The sequence below is a fragment of the Zosterops lateralis genome (assembly GCF_965231275.1).
Source record: "Zosterops lateralis genome assembly, contig: HAP1_HAP1_SCAFFOLD_235, whole genome shotgun sequence".
Taxonomy (NCBI): Eukaryota; Metazoa; Chordata; class Aves; order Passeriformes; family Zosteropidae; genus Zosterops; species Zosterops lateralis.
The window spans coordinates 2,501-18,660 of record NW_028154460.1 but is presented as its reverse complement, the minus strand read 5'-3'; positions in this window follow the sequence as shown (position 1 = coordinate 18,660).

The following is a 16,160-nucleotide window of genomic DNA, read 5'->3' as shown; positions in this document are numbered from 1 at the left end:
GACAGAAAGCCCCAGGATGTGGAATAAAGCCCTTGGCACTAGAGGCACACCCAAAACAGTGTGGAACGGTGGAAATGCTGGGGCTGGAGGGTTCTCCCCACGGGAGAAGGGGATGGAGCTGCAGCTCAGGGCCTGCAGGAGATGCCTGGGGGGTTACCAGCCCTTGCCCCGTGGTACCAAGCAGAGGCTGAGGCTGTGGGGGCTCAGAGGGCTCCAGGGCCTGAGAATCAACCCGTGGACACCTTTTGGGATGGGGGAGCAGGGGCCCAGTGGCTCTTCCCAGCCCCTGGTGCTGCCTGGGGGAGCTGAGGGGGCTTTTGGACAAGTGCTGGGCTGAGACCCAGGGGAAGGGGGGAGATACATGTTGGCCTTCGGGCTTCAAGTGTCCCCAAGGTTGAGAACCCAGGAGGGTGGGTGATACAACTCCTAAAGACATTGAAGTGATGACAATGACTGACTTGTGGCCTTCTCAACAGTGCCGGGCTGCAGTGAGAAGCAGTAGCAGTTTTAGCTGCAGGCAGTGGGAAGCTGAGGAGCTGGAGCTGAGACAGCAGAGCTGGAGGAGACACAAAGATGGTAGGCTTTGGGGTAAAACCCCTGGGGGGCTGGTCTAGGAAATATGGAGCCGGGACGGGAACTGCGGGCTGGAGCTGAAATCGCTGTAAGGGCTGGAGTAGGGACTGGAGAGCTGTTGCTGCAGTAAGGATTGGCAGGTTGGGGCTGGACTATGGGTACAAGAGGGGAGCTAAAACAACACAGAGCTACAAAAAATCCAAAAATCATACTCTGAGACCAAAAGCGGCACGATGTGTCACTGATGGGAAGATGTGAAGACAGAACTGAAACAGAAGAGCTGGCAGTGAAATAAAGCTTGTGGGTCAAGAGCTGAAATCACTGGGGCTGGGCAAGGGGACTCTGCAGGGCTCCGGCTCAAAGCCCTGCAGCGGTGCCATAGAGACTGCCAAGGCCATAGAAACTCTAGGGCTGACATAGAGCCTGTAGGATGGGTGTGCTGAAATAAATAGTCCTGTGATACTGCTGTTGGGGCTGGGTCTCGAGGCTGAACATGGGAGAGGGCGTGTGGACAGCTGAAAGTGGGAGGGGCTGGAAGAGGGCTGAAGTGCCGGCGCTGCTGGGTTATTGCCTGCGTCCTTGGGGGGGAGGTGCTGTATGGCCAGGGCTGAAATCACTGTTGGGGCTGGGCTATTGACTGCAGGGTGGGCACAGACACTCTCGGGTCGGAGCTAAACCGTGGCAGAGCTGGGGCCAAGACAACCATCCTGACCCGTGACGGTGGAGAAATTGCTGCTGCTGGAGTCGGAGAAACCCGTGCATGCTGCTAGAAGAAACCAGCTGGCTGTCAAATAAAGCTTGTGGGTCAACATCTGAAATCACTGGGGCTGGGCAAGGGGACTCTGCAGGGCTCCGGCTCAAAGCCCTGCAGCGGTGCCATAGAGACTGCCAAGGCCATAGAAACTCTAGGGCTGACATAGAGCCTGCAGGATGGGTGTGCTGGAATATATAGGCCTGTGATACTGGTGTTGGGGCTGGGTCTCGAGGCTGAACACGGGAGAGGGCGTGTGGAAAGCTGAAAGTGGGAGAGGCTGGAAGAGGGCTGAAGTGCCGGCGCTGCTGGGATATTGCCTGCGTCTTGGGGTGGAAATGCTGTATGGCCGGGGCTGAAATCACTGTTGGGGCTGGGCTATTGACTGCAGGGTGGGATTGTGAGTGAAAATGGAATCTGCAGAGCTGAGAAAGGGACTGAGAGATGCCTGCTGAAATGATGGAAGGGCTGGAATAGTCACTATGGAGCAGGGATGGGGACTCTAGGGCTGGAGCTGAAAAGGACTGTGTGGCTGGGATATTGACTCTGGGCTGGACTCAGTGATCGTAGGGGGGGAGCTGAATTTTTGCAGAGCTGGAGTCAAGACAAAGATCTCTAGCAGTGTGCTTTTTGCATGGTGGAGCTGCTACCTAGAGCCCCATAAGCATCTCCTGTGGAAAAGCCACTGGCGGAGGATTCGGGCTAAGCAGTCAGACTCACATCACACACGCCGTGGCTAGGCTCAGCAAAGAGAGGCAAGAAGGGCCTTTTTGTACGATGAATTCCAGCAAGGTTTTTTCCAGCACCCTAAAGGGATCAGCGATAAAAAGACCTGGCCATGTGCTGTGCACAGGCCTAAATAGGGATCAGGAACCAATGGTCTAAGGGCACGGGGGTGCTACTAAGAGCAGGGCAGGGCTCAGTGATCTAGAGAGGGGACAGGAGCGGACACTGGGATACCACCACCAATAGGGAAGCAGGGAAAAGAGAAACTACCAGGACCGGGGGAATGGGCACACAAGAAACTGGGGCAAAGCACCCAGGAAGCGCCATTCTTTCAGCCTAGGCAGGCAAGACTCTATGCTGCGTCCTTCCAAGGCAGGAGCCTGGCAATTGCCCCAAGGGGTTCCAGGGACTCCACAAGAGAGCAAAGACTTACTGCTCTGTGGGCAACCAGGCCTCAAATGATGAACTCTTGGCTCTCCCATGCAGCCTCATTCCCCTTCCTGCAAAGGCTATGTGTGAGCTGTGATGGCACTCAGAGAGTTCACCCCTACAGAGCTGCTGCTGCTGCTGCTGCTGCTGCTGCTGCAACCCCTGCACCGACCTACGTGCCCATAAATCTTACCGCAGCTGATGGGAGGGAGAGCTCACCTGTGCTTCCGCCACCAAAATACCCAAGCAGAGGCTGTGGCCACAAGAAGCAGCACCACAATGCTGATGCTGATGGCGGGGAGCGGCGGGATTTGGGGGGTCCCGGGGCCGGCACGGGGGTTCCCCGCGGCCCGGCCCGGCCCTGCCGGCACCAGGAAATCGCCGCCGCCGTCCTCTCGTGCCCGGAGCCCCGGCAGGACGCCGGCGCAGCGCCGGCTGCGGGCGGAGCAGGAGCGGCTCCTGCCGCCCGGAGCGCTCCCGGTCCCGATCGCGACCGCAACGCCGCCGCGCCCTCAGCCCGGGCCCCGAACCCCCCGGCCCCGATCCGCCGGCCCTGGCGGGAGCAGGGCCGTGAGGGGACAGCGGGGGGGGGCTCGCGGAGCCGAGCTGGGATTGGCGGGGCCGGCGCTGCCTCCGCTTGTGATTGGTTGGGCTCACCTGGCCGGCGCTTCCTCAACAGGGATTGGCGGGGCCGGCGCTGCATCCGCTTGTGATTGGCTGAGCTGGCCGGCCCTGGGGCATAAATAGCGCCCTGAGGGGCCGGGGGGGCGTCAGTCCGGCGGCGGGACGGGGAGCGGCGTTTCGAGCTGCGCGGTCGGTCGGTCGGCCGGGAGGAGCGCCGCTGCGCCGGGACGGGATGCCCGCAGCTGCCGGCCCGGGGAGCGAGGGTGAGCACGGACGCGACTCCCGCGTCCGCCTGCGCCAGTGTCTGGGGGCCGGCGGTGTCCTGGGGCAGTGGCGCCAGCCGTACCCAGGGCGGCCGGAGGCCTGGTGCGGGGCCTGGTGCGGGGCCTGGTGCGGCGCAGGACGACCGGCTGTGGCTACCAGGGGCCGGCGAGAAGCGCTTCTGTAGTTTCTGGATTTAAAGCAGTGTTTACAGGATCAGAAATAAAGCAGCAGTTTTTGCACTTTTTCTTATTTTATTTTGCTTTTATTAGAAGTAACTATGTTTTTCATATTTATTGCATCTTTTCATTATTTTGCTTGTTTCAATGCATTAAATTTTGGCTCGTGGGTTTTTTTTTGTTTTGTTTTGTTTTTTTTTGTTGGGTTTTTTTTGTTTGTTTGTTTGGGTTTTTGTTTCTTTCTTTGTTTTTCTTTTTGGTGTTTTTTTTTGTGTTTTTGTTTTTTTTTTTTTTTTCTAAATATCTGACGTTAATTCAGTAAAGGTTGTAGGGCTAGGGCTGAAACAGCAGTTGTGAGCCCAGTAGAGACAGAAAGCCCCAGGATGTGGAATAAAGCCCTTGGCACTAGAGGCACACCCAAAACAGTGTGGAACGGTGGAAATGCTGGGGCTGGAGGGTTCTCCCCACGGGAGAAGGGGATGACGCTGCAGCTCAGGGCCTGCAGGAGATGCCTGGCAGGTTACCAGCCCTTGCCCCGTGGTACCTAGCAGAGGCTGAGGCTGTGGGGGCTCGGAGGGCTCCAGGGCCTGAGAATCAACCCGTGGACACCTTTTGGGATGGGGGAGCAGGGGCCCAGTGGCTCTTTCCAGCCCCTGGTGCTGCCTGGGGGAGCTGAGGGGGCTTTTGGACAAATGCTGGGCTGAGACCCAGGGGAAGGGGGGAGATACATGTTGGCCTTCGGGCTTCAAGTGTCCCCAAGGTTGAGAACCCAGGAGGGTGGGTGATACAACTCCTAAAGACATTGAAGTGATGACAATGACTGACTTGTGGCCTTCTCAACAGCGCCGGGCTGCAGTGAGAAGCAGTAGCAGTTTTAGCTGCAGGCAGTGGGAAGCTGAGGAGCTGGAGCTGAGACAGCAGAGCTGGAGGAGACACAAAGATGGTAGGCTTTGGGGTAAAACCCCTGGGGGGCTGCTCTGGGGAATATGGAGCCGGGACGGGAACTGCGGGCTGGAGCTGAAATCGCTGTAAGGGCTGGGGTAGGGACTGGAGAGCTGTTGCTGCAGTAAGGATTAGCAGGTTGAGGCTTGAATATGGGAACAGAAGCTGAGCTGAAACAACACAGAGCTAGAGCAAAAATAAAAAAATCATACTCTGAGAACCAGAAGCAGCATTTTGTGCCACTGCTGGGAAGATGTGGAGACAGAAGTGGAATAGAAGAGCTGGCAGTGAAATAAAGCTTGTGGGACTGAAGCTGAAATCACTGGGCACTGCAGTGCTGCAATTGCAGTCACTGTTCAAAGGGGATAGTGAATGTAGACCTGGGAAGCGACTGTGAAATGGGACATGTGCCCAGGGGTTGGTAATGGAATAAAGATTAATGGAATGGAGGTGGAATACCATTTCTAGAGCTGAAGCTGAAACCGCACAACTAGAGACAAAAAAAGGACCCTGTTGTCTCAACCTGCAGCAGCTACACCTGGCAGAGACAGGCAGAAAAACGCACGCAGAGCTGGAAGAACTGTGCTGGACTTGAAATAAAGCTTGCGGGTCGAGAGCTGAAATCACTGGGGCTGGGAAGGGGACTCTGCAGGGCTCCAGCTGAAATCGCTGCAGCGGTGGCATAGAGACTGCCAAGGCCATAGAAACTCCAGGGCTGACATAGAGCCTGTATCATTGCTGTGCTGAAATCATTGTAGGCCTGTGATATTGATGTTGGGGCTGGGTCTTGAGGCTGAAATTGGGAGGAGAGGGGTGTACAGATGAAAAGGGATTGCTCTAAGATGGCTCCTTAGAAGCTGGCGCTGCTGGGATATTGCCTGGCTCTGGGTGTGGCACTAAAGGGCTGGGGCTGAAATCACAGTGGGGCTGGGATATTGACTGCAGGGTGAGCATAGACACTGTAGGGCTCAGAGCTGAATTGTTACCGGGCTGGTGCCAAGATGAAGATCCTGCCTATTTAAAGCAGGACAAGATTCAGGCTGTGGAGGTGGAGAAACACACACGTAGGGCTGGATGAAGAAGAACCCAGCTGGCCGTGAAATAAAGCTTGTGGGTTAAGAGCTATAACCACTGGGGCTGGGAAGGGCTTTCTAGAACTCCACTTGAAATCACCAGAGGGTGGGATAGACATTGTTAATGGCATAGGAACTATAGGACGGGTGTAAAGACTGTAGGATTTGTGTGCTGAAATCTCTGTAGGCCTGTGATATTGATGTTTGCACTGCCTATTGTGACTGAAAATGGAACAGGATCACTAGACCTGAAAAGGGGAATGGAAGATTGCACCAGAAATCCCAGGCTTGCACAGATATTGTCTGGGCCTGTGATAGCCACTGTAGGGCTGCTGCTGAAATCACTGTGGGGCTGCAATTGTGAGTGGTAATGGAAAGAAACCGCAGAGCTGAGAAAGGAACTGAGAGGTGCATGGTGAAATGATGAAAGGGCTGGCATAGTGACTGTGGGGCAGGGATGGGGACTCTAGGGCTGCAGCTGAAAAGGACGGTGCGGCTGGGATATTGACTCTGGAGTGGACTTAGTGATGATATTCAAATCAGCTGAATTGTTGCAGAGCTGGAGCCGAGACAAAGATCTCTAGCAGTGTGCTTTTTGCATGGTGGAGCTGCTACCTAGAGCCCCATAAACATCTCCTGTGGAAAAGCCACTGGCGGAGGATTCGGGCTAAGCAGTCAGACTCACATCACACATGCCGTGGCTAGGCTCAGCAAAGAGAGGCAAGAAGGGACTGTTGTTATGATAAATTCCAGCAAGGTTTGTTCCAGCACACCAGAGGGTTCAGGGACAGAAAGACCTGGCCATGTGCTGTGCACGGGCCTAAATAGGGATCAGGAACCAATGGTCTAAGGGCACGGGAGTGGTCCAAAGAGCAGGGCAGGGGTCAGTGATCTAGAGAGGGGATGGGGGTTCCAGGGACTCCACGAGAGAGTAGAAGAGTTGTTGCTCTGTGGGCAAACAGGCCTCACATGATAAATTCTTGGCTCTCTCATGCACCCTCATTACCCTTCCTGCAAAGGCTATGTGTGAGCTCTGATGGCACTCAGGGGCTTAACCCCTACAGAGCTGCTGCTGCTGCTGCTGCAACCCCTGCACTGACCTACATGCCCATAAATCTTACCGCAGGTGATGGGAGGGAGAGCTCACCTGTGCTTCCGCCACCAAAATACCCAAGCAGAGGCTGTGGCCACAAGAAGCAGCACCGCAATGGTGATGCTGATGGTAGGGGATGTGCTGTGCTTTGCTGGGACAGGGAGGGAAGAGGGCGACTGTGTGAGGGTGACAGCGCCCATCAGGTGCTGCCCCTCACAGGGCCAGTGGCTGTCATCTGCAGCCTGCACCCCATGTCTGAATGGAACCTACCCCACGGGATGAGAAGGCTGCGGGCGCCCAGGCTCTGGTGGCTCACACGGCTGACACAGCTGTGCCCAGCACGGGGGGCCACGGCCAGGACACTGCAGAGCTGGTGGGTGAGGTCAGCCTTGGGCAGGATGGGGCTGCTGTTAAACGCCGGGCCCGGAGGCACCTCCTGGCCGTCCCGCAGCCAGGCCACGCTGATGGGATTGGGGTGGAAGCCGCTGGCGTGGCAAACAGGCAGCAGCCGCTCTAGCCTGGGGCTGTGCGCAACGACCGTGGCCACAGGCAGCTCTGGGGAATGAGAGCAATAGCGTGGGGCAAGTTCTGTGGGGCAGGGCTGGGCCCCAGCGTGGGGGTAGCTCTTGCAGGGTCACGGTGGGCTCACCTTGTCTCTCCAAAATTGCCATCCCATACCTCTTCAGCCTGAGGAAGTTGCTCTGCATATCCACATGGAGACAAAGTGCTCCATGAGCACTCTGACCTCTGCTTCTTGAGGCTCTTGCTGATCAGCTCTGCCACCTGTGATGGCTGCCATGACCCCCAGTGCTGTCTATCTACCTCAAAATCAGCGAGGTCTCTGCCACCCCAACTGACATTCAGGAAGCCCTGCCTTGTCGTATTGGGCTGCAGCACAGAACCTGCACAGAACTGCACCAGCAATGGCTCTGTCAAGGGAAAAGCCAGTGGAGAGGTCCCCTGAGTGTGTGGGACATGGATGGCATGAACTGGGGTCTGGCTGATGGCACATACAGGGATGAAGTGGAAAGCAGGGTGCAATGGCCAGCAGGGGGTCACGCCACGCTTCAGGAGACCCCAGACACCCTGCAAGCCTACAGAAGCCTCTTAAGAATAGAGTAGATACTGGTGTGCGGTGCTTCTTTAAAAAGAATTCTGTCCTCCAAAAGATTTGCCCCCAGTTTTCTCTTTCGTGATTCTGGCTGTGTCAATCCTGCAGTTCCAGGAAATTTGGTGGCAGCTTTCTGACACGCAGAGGGGTTCCTTGTGCCACATGGCAGGAGCTCTGAGGGGCATTTTTGGTCTGCTGCCCTGCCCAACCCTGCTAGTCATATGCCCCAGCAGCTGCAGGGTTTCAGGAGCTCTTGCACCCGATGAGACATCAGATGCCATCCTGCTGAGGAGGAAGGCTCTGGCAGGGCTCCTTCCTCTACTCACACTGCTCTTCTGTCTGCTGAACTGTGGCGTGCACAAATTGGATGATATTGCACAAACCGATTTTGTACTGGGACGTGATCTTTTCCCCATCACCTTCAGCTGCAGCCTGGCTGGCCCGGGGCCAGTGGAAGCAGATGCTCCAGTGGGCAGGATGCACTGCTAAGATGCATATGTCCCCTACGAGTGCCACGCATGACACCTCAGCAGACCCGATGTTGGCAAAGAGGCCACTCAGGAGCTACTGGATAACCTGCAACTCTGCTAGGAGGGAGGATGGAGACAGGAAAGGGTGCAGGAAGGAGATGACTGGAGGTGCTAAAGGGGAAATGGCAAATGGAGGTGCTGGCAGGGGAACATGGGATTCAGATCAGATAGTAAGAAATTAATTTTCTGTGTGAGGGATAGATAAACACTGCCATATGTTACCCAAACGTATGGTGGAGCCCCATCCCTGGAAACGTTCAAGGCCAGGTTTTTTGGAGCTCTCAGCAGGGAAGGTGTCCCTGCCCATGGCAGAGGGCTTGGACTGAATGGCCTTTAAAGGTCTTTTTCACCCCAAAATCATTCTGTGCTTCTATGATTCTATGCTCTTCACCCTCCTCAGAGTTGCTTTCTTGTTTGACTTCACGCTCTTTTTGATTCTCTGTTTTACTTTCAACAATGGTTGTCTGCTGCAGATTTTAGCCATTTTATCCCCTCCCTCCCAGCTAGAGCTGCTGTCTGACTGCGAGAACAGCACCCTTGCTGCTTATTTGGGGTGATGGTTCCCCCCAGGAGAAGCACCTGTGCCAGGACCTGTGTCTGCCAAAGACCTGGACATGGTACGCAGGATAGAGGATGCTTGATAGGAAAGAGCATTTTTGTCCAGGCTTGGGGCTCCCTGATAGGGCCAGAACACCAGCCCAGCCCAGAGATCAATCCTGCCTTTCTGTGGCTGATGCTGCCTGCCCTGGAAGCATAAAGTCTCATGGGCTTGTGGTAAAAATCTCTGTGTGACAGCAGTGCCTGAAACACCGTTTAGCAGATGCAGCTCCCTAATAAATTAGGGGCTGCTCTAAGGGGCCCTCAGCACCCTGTGGATCTCAGATTTGCCTGGCACCCATAAGCTCTCTGCAGGGGGAGGACATCTTGCAGGCAAACTCAAGCCTCAAGGCCTCTTTTGGCACCACTCTTGTTTCTTCTACCCGTGTGCCCAAGGCTCTGTGTTGGAGCTGGTGGGACAGAAGTCCTGAGCTGGAGGCAGGAAGAGAGAGGGTGGGCAGGGACAAAGCATGCTTGGCTGGTGCATGGTGGGAGGTCACCCTCTGATGCTGGGAATTATCTGCTCCCCCATACGGCCCAGTGGCCTGGCCGTGCCTCCCCTGAGTGAACTTGTGGGGTCCTGTGACAGGGCGGGGGATGAGAACGGTTGAAGTGAGCCAGGGCTCCCACTTACCCTCTGGGTCTGCCCACATCCCAGGGAGGAGGATCGGGAGAAAGAGGAGGAGGAGGAGGAGATGGGGCTGCACGGTGCACGCGGCAAGGCTGAAGCAGCAGCAGCAGCGACTGCGGGATCTCAAGCTTCAGGCCAGCGCAGCAGTCACTGCGGCGGCTCTCCACCAATTGGAGAATCGGTGTATGAGGGAGGGGCCCAGAGCTCCCAAGCTGAAGGCTGGAGATGTGTGGGAGGGACAAAAGCGCCTCGCTCCTCACGGCCGGCCGCCGCCCGTCCCCGGTGCCCCCGGCTGAGGCGGAGAGCCCGGGCCCGCTGGAGCCCGGCCGGGCGGCGCCGCGGACACCGGCCCGTCGTGCGGCCCGCCGGAGGCGAGATGCCGCCGCCCTCCCGGGGTCGCGCCCGCCCGAGAGGCCTCCGGACGGCTCCGGCGCCCGCCGGCCCCGCTCCGCTCCGCGCCCGCCGCTCCCGCCGCACACACCGAGCCCTCGCCTGCGGCCGGGGCTGCGGAGCGAGCGGAGCCGAGCGCCGCTTGGCCGAGCGCGGCCGAACCGCGCCGGGTGGAGCCGAACCGAGGCGAGCCCGGCCCGAGCCCGCCGAGCCCGGCTGCAGGTAGGGAGGGGACCGTGGGCCGGGGCGTGCAGCCCCTCTCCTCTGAGGGGGAGCGGGGCAGGAAGGGCCGGGGGGGCTGCCGGGCTCGGCCGGGGCCGGGCCGCTGAGGTCTTTCCTTTTCCCGCAGCGTTCGTATCCAGGGACGGACGGAGCCTCCCTCGCCACCCACTCGGTGAGGTGAAGTCCAGTTCCTAGAAGCAGCTGCATGATGGTGCCCCTCAGCATCGGTAAAGACACGAGGCAGAGAATAATTCAGCAGCTGCGGAACCATTTTGGATTGATTTTCACTCTCTTTTTCTTTAAATGAAAAGCAGAATGAGCTTTGGGAGTCAGGAAGTAAATTGATGCATTGATTTCATGCACAAGAGGGAAATTGGTGAATACGGGGAAATGATGTTGAAGCAATCAGATAACACAGTGGAAAACAGCTTCACCAACAGCTCTGACCTTCACTGGTGATTCTGAGCCAGCTTTCTGGGGGCATCTCAGCAGGAAGGGCTGAATCCTGTTTGAGCAAATAGGAATCCTACTGCCCTCCTGCCAGATAAAGTGATCTCAAAGGCTGGAATTCAAATTTTTTTTTTTTTTAAGTGTCTTAGCAATTCCAGTATCTCCAAGTCCTGGCTGCTTCTGAGGAGAATCTGCCAAGGCAGGGAAAGGTACTTGGGAATTCTGAATATTTATTTGTGCATGCTCCGAAAAATGTATTAAGTCAACTCGAGTGTAATACTTGAAAACCTGTGAATATTTCCAATGTGATAATTTAATGGTGTGGTTGTATTTTTATTTTAAAGAAAATGTTGTTTTTCTGTAATTTTTAGGGGATTATTATGAATTTTCTCTAGGCAGGTAGTACCACCTTGCTGTGCCTTGGTAAGAAACCCCTGGGTCCTTCAGCCAGTTCTGCTTTCATGGGCCTACTGTGTTAGAAAAACAATTTGTTTCTTTTCAATATTTGTCAGACCACCCACCCAAAACTTTTGCTTCCTTCTCCTGCTGTTATATATCTAGGTGTGACTTGTTTGAATCTCTTACAAACAACTTTTCTGGTTTAGCTTTCCTTTCTGCAGGATTTCTGTGGAGGAGAAAAGCCTCAGATGGGGAATGCTTGAAGATCTACCAGAAACATTTCAACACTGGGCAGAAGTTCTCAGAGAGAAGCTACTGTCGTCAAAGGCAGGCAGATGATTGCTGTAACTTCTGTCCGAGAGGTAAATTCATTCGGGTAAGGCTTTTCATTTCTTGTGTAGGTAATTTTTCAGTACGTAGCTGAAAAGACCAAGAAGTGTGCTGTTGTCTTAATCCATATCATAATCCATCAACAAAATACTAAAATATCTGCATCAGACAGGAGACAACTGCTTGGAAGAAGTTCGAAGTGAAACCGGACCTTTGCAAATATTTGTTCTTGTCCAATATACACTCCAGAAAGTGGATACATTCAAATCTTATTGTAGCGACAGGAGGGTCTTGTAATTTGCTGTATTCACAGGAGACATCAAAGCAATTACCAAATAGATTTTCTATACCTTTTGGTATTTGATAAAGGTCTGCGTTATATATGCAAGAATATAATTTTTAATGCCATTATGTATCACAATTCTTTTATTTTGAGGTGTAATTGATTAAAATTGTGATTTCTCAGGGGTTTTACAGTCAGGAGCTGTAATTTAACCAAAAGTGTGGTAAATTACAGATAGACCCCAAACTGCACGTTATCGGCTTATGATTAGTTTCCTTTGAATAGCAGATGATGAGACATATTGGTTTGTTATATATTGCCATTCAAAATATCCTAAATAACATAGGAATGTGATTACGGCCCCTCCATGCTTGTGCAACTGTGGACATCATCAGACCTAAAATAAACGCAAAATTTCTGCTCCTATTCATTTATGTATTAAAAGCTGTGAAGTACTTGTGTCCCCTCTGGAATAAATCCCTGTGTCTCCTCGGAGCTGCTGCTTTGCAGTAGAGCTTGGACACATTTTGTTTCTTAATAACTAGAGATCCACCAGTGGATGATTCCCATAGGTTCTCCTATTTTGTAGGAGCTGCACGGCGAGGTCAGCATTCTGAGGGAGGCAAAGCAGCTAAAGGCAAGGAACGTGGAGCATCCGGGGGCTTCTCCCACCCGAGTTTCTCCTGGAGCGTGCTGCATGTCACGCAGGATGTTTAACCCGGCTTTGGGGCGTTCTCCTGCGGTCCCGGCTCTAACTGCTGCCCCTGAGCCGAGGCCTTGCTGTGTCCCAGCACTAAACCCAGCAGGTGGGTCCTGCTTTTCCAGCCCTTTAATTCCACGGGCAATCCCAGATTCCCGGAGCTCCCCTGGGCCCAGCCTGGACTCGCTCCCTGGGAGCTGCACTTCAGTCTGCCTGAACCAAGGACCTCCTGTTTGAAACTTTATTCCTGCTGTTTTTCCTCTTGCAGGTAGTTGGCAAAAAAGGAGAGAGCCAGTAGGAAGTGAAGCCACAGGAAGGCCTTATCCCAGTGCAGGGTTCCCACTTTTCTCTCTGACTCCTGGAGAAATGCCTGAGCATGACCAGAGACTGTCCATTTGATTTCCAGCCCTTTCCAATAAATCGTTGCTTTCAGCTGGTTTGTGTTCCTGGTGTCATCCTCCTCCTCCTCCTCCTCCATGCATTTGTCAATGGAATTGCTGTCTTTTGCTGAGTTGCATTTTGTTTTTCCAGGAATTGTGGCTCTTTTGTTCCGCTGAAACTTCGCAACTCTGCTGAGAGTTTCAGCTGTCAAATCCAAGTAAGATTGGAGTTCCTTTGGATTGTTACTCCCATAAATGAGAGATCCTTTTTCGAATAGGAGTAAACAGGCATGTTTAACTCCCTCTTCCCTTGAAAATCAGAGCAGAGGAAGCAGATTTGAAATCCTCATTCCATGGGCTTCCACCGACTTCCTGACCGTTCCAAAAGTTTTCAGCGTTAGAAATTTCCGGGCTTGTTTTGCAGGCAAGCTGGGAGTTAGATATTATTCCTTCCTTTTATTTGATGTTTAGCCTCTCTCTGATTTTAGTAAGTCAGCATTTATTTTTTCCTATTTTCCATCCAAGTTGGAATTTTGCTACTTCTTAGGGGACATTTCCAAGGAAATTTACCCAATTAATGTTGGTAAATCCGGAATTGTTCAGCGCCATATCCGCAGAATTCTGGGAATTCCCAGGAAAACTCGTTAAGTGTTTAATTGCCGTGATTCGTCTCTTTGTGAAGTTCAATTTGGTGCGTTTTTTATTATATAAGTTCCATTAAAACTTAAATCCCGGCCTAGTTGCTGTCCCTTGGACACAAGGGGGTGGTTCTTTCCTGCCTTGGCACATGTGGATGTTCATCCAAAGTGAACTTCCCGATAAAACAGAATTCGTTTCCAAGCAAAACTGGGATTTGTCTAGAAAACCTTATTTTCTGGGAGGCACTGGGTTTGTTTTCCCTATCCCTGCATAATCCAGGATGCTCCCAGAGCTGTGGTAGTCAGTGGCATAAAGGGGAAAGCTGTGTTTATTTAGTTTCATATTTTATTTTAATTATTATTTTCCTTTTTACTTTTTGATTTTTGTATTTTTTATGTTAAATATTGTATTGTGGTTAATGTTTTCATGGGGTTTTTTTTTGTTTTGTATTTTTAAAATGATTTGGGTTTATTTCTTTTATTTTTATATTTTTGTTCTGTTATTTACTTTTTAGTTTTTATTTTTCTTTATTACTATTTAAAATCCTAATTACTCTTAATTTTTTCATTTTTCAATTTATGGATATTTTAGATTTTACTTTCGTGATATTTTTTATTTTAAACAATTTATTATATTTTTAATTTATTTTAAATTTTATTTCTTTTTTACTCTTTTGAGTTTTTTTTTTTCAACTTTTATTTTATTTGTTTTATATTAATTTTTTTTTTCATGTTTTCTTTATTCCGTTTTTTTTTTTATCCTACTCTTTTTTTCCCCTGAGCACGTGGAAAGTTGGCTGTGGGCAAGGAAGGAGTTGAGAAATGACCTCCCTCTCCGCTGGACGTCTGGATATAATCAAGAGCGCAGTTAGCAAAACTCCTCTGTATTTTCTGCTGAATTAAAAAACCTGAACGGAGAAGGCTGTGAACACCGTGGTGCCTTTCTTTTCCTTTCAAACCCTAAACAGGTCTCCTTCTCCCCGTGCACAGTATTGCCAGCAGTGACTCAATGCCGAGGTGTATTTCAGAGGCAGCGATAAAACTGTGCGGACATTTTATTTTGTAACTCTCCGAACCCCCTTGTTTATTAGCCAAGAAATCCAAAATTCAGAAAAAAACAAACAAACAAACAAACAAACAAAAAAACCAAACAAACAAAAAAAACCCCCCCCACAAACAACCCCCCCCCCCCAAAGCACGCAGAAAGAGAAAATGTGCCCATAATATTTTAATAAAGATTAAATATTTACCCCTTAGAAAACCAGGGTCATTCAATTCTAATTAACTGTGGTTCTGATCTGTTAGGTTAATGAATACATATGTTTAAAATATCAAGAAGAAAACACACACAAAAAAATAAATACATATATATAAGCAAGAAAAGGAGAACTATAAAATATGAAAAGTAATATCAATAAATCCACTCTATATTTTTACATGTTCCCTATATTATAATATGTAAAATATACCTACTATAATGTACATATCGTAGATAAATTGTAATGATTAATAGAAATATCAAAATAAGAAATAGAAGAAATATTGACGTGTAGCCTAAAATGAAGGCTTTTTTGGTTTTGGCTTAGTTGATGGCGAGGTTGTCGTAGTTGTTGTGGTTGGGGGTCTTTTGGGGCCTTTATTTTCGGGGATGTTTGGAAGGGGAATTTTGGCCACGTTCTTTTCTGTCTCCGCTCCCTACGGCGGCGCTGCCACCGTGTGGACACAGAGCGGTACTGCAGCTCTCCCCACCCGAGGCGTGTAGCAGCCCCGGGCTGTGATCTGTAAGGCAATGCTGCCATCCTGTGGATAAAAAGCGATACTGCAACGCTCCGCCGTGCCCGTCCCCGCGGGCCCGCAGCAGCCCCGAGCTGTGAGCTCACGGGCAGTGCTGCCGCCCGAGCGCCGAACGTTCACGGCCAAAAAGGTGGGAAAAAATGCGAGGACCCCGGGCGCGTGGCAGCCGGCTCCCTGCGCGCGACCTGGACCACGGAGACGCCCGGGAGCGATTTTTCCGCGGCGTACGCAGGTGCGCGGACACGGGATGGGGGCTGAGCGGCGCCACGGCAGTGTTTGGGCAGGCGATGTTGTCAGGCGCTTGTGCGAGCAGCCGAGGGGGACATTTGGGGGGAGTGCCACAACCAAGATGGCGGCGCGACTCGGGGCGCTTGACCTTCTAAAGATGGCGGCGAAAAGGGCGGGAAAAAATGAGGACCCCCCCCATGTGTGTTTATCAGACTGCCTGCACAAAAATCCCGACCACGGCGCCGCTCGGGGACAATTTTCTGTGGCGTTTCCAGGTGTAGGGACACGGGCTGTGGGTTCAGCCACGCCGCAGGCGAGTTCGGGTTACTCATTTTAGTCAGGCTTCTGTGTTAGACACCTATGGGGGGCCTTAAGGGGCGCCACAACCAAGATGGCGGCTCGGCTCGCTGCTGTTGACCTTCTAAAGATGGCGTCAGGGAGGGGCGAAAGTGATGTATGCTCTCTGCCACCAAAAAAGGCGAGGTGTGACGAAAATGACCGAGAGTTGCCGAACAGCCGAAAAGAGCCGACGGCTGACGGAAATCGCCGAGTTTCTCCGAACAGCCGAGAATTGCCGACTACGGACTGAAATCGCCGGGTTTCCCCGAACAGCCGAGCCCAGCCGAGTTTCTCCGAACAGCCGAGCCCAGCCGAGTTTCCCCGAACGTCGCCCCCCCTCAGGCGAACCGAACGAGCCGGGGGCAGTTCCGGGGCGCTCCCGGCCGGTGTCCGCCCTCACTGCCGCTTCCTCGGCGGGCCATTCAAGGCGGTGTCGGGGCCGCTGCCGATCCCCCGGCGGGCGGGCGGGCGGGACACGCTGCCGCTG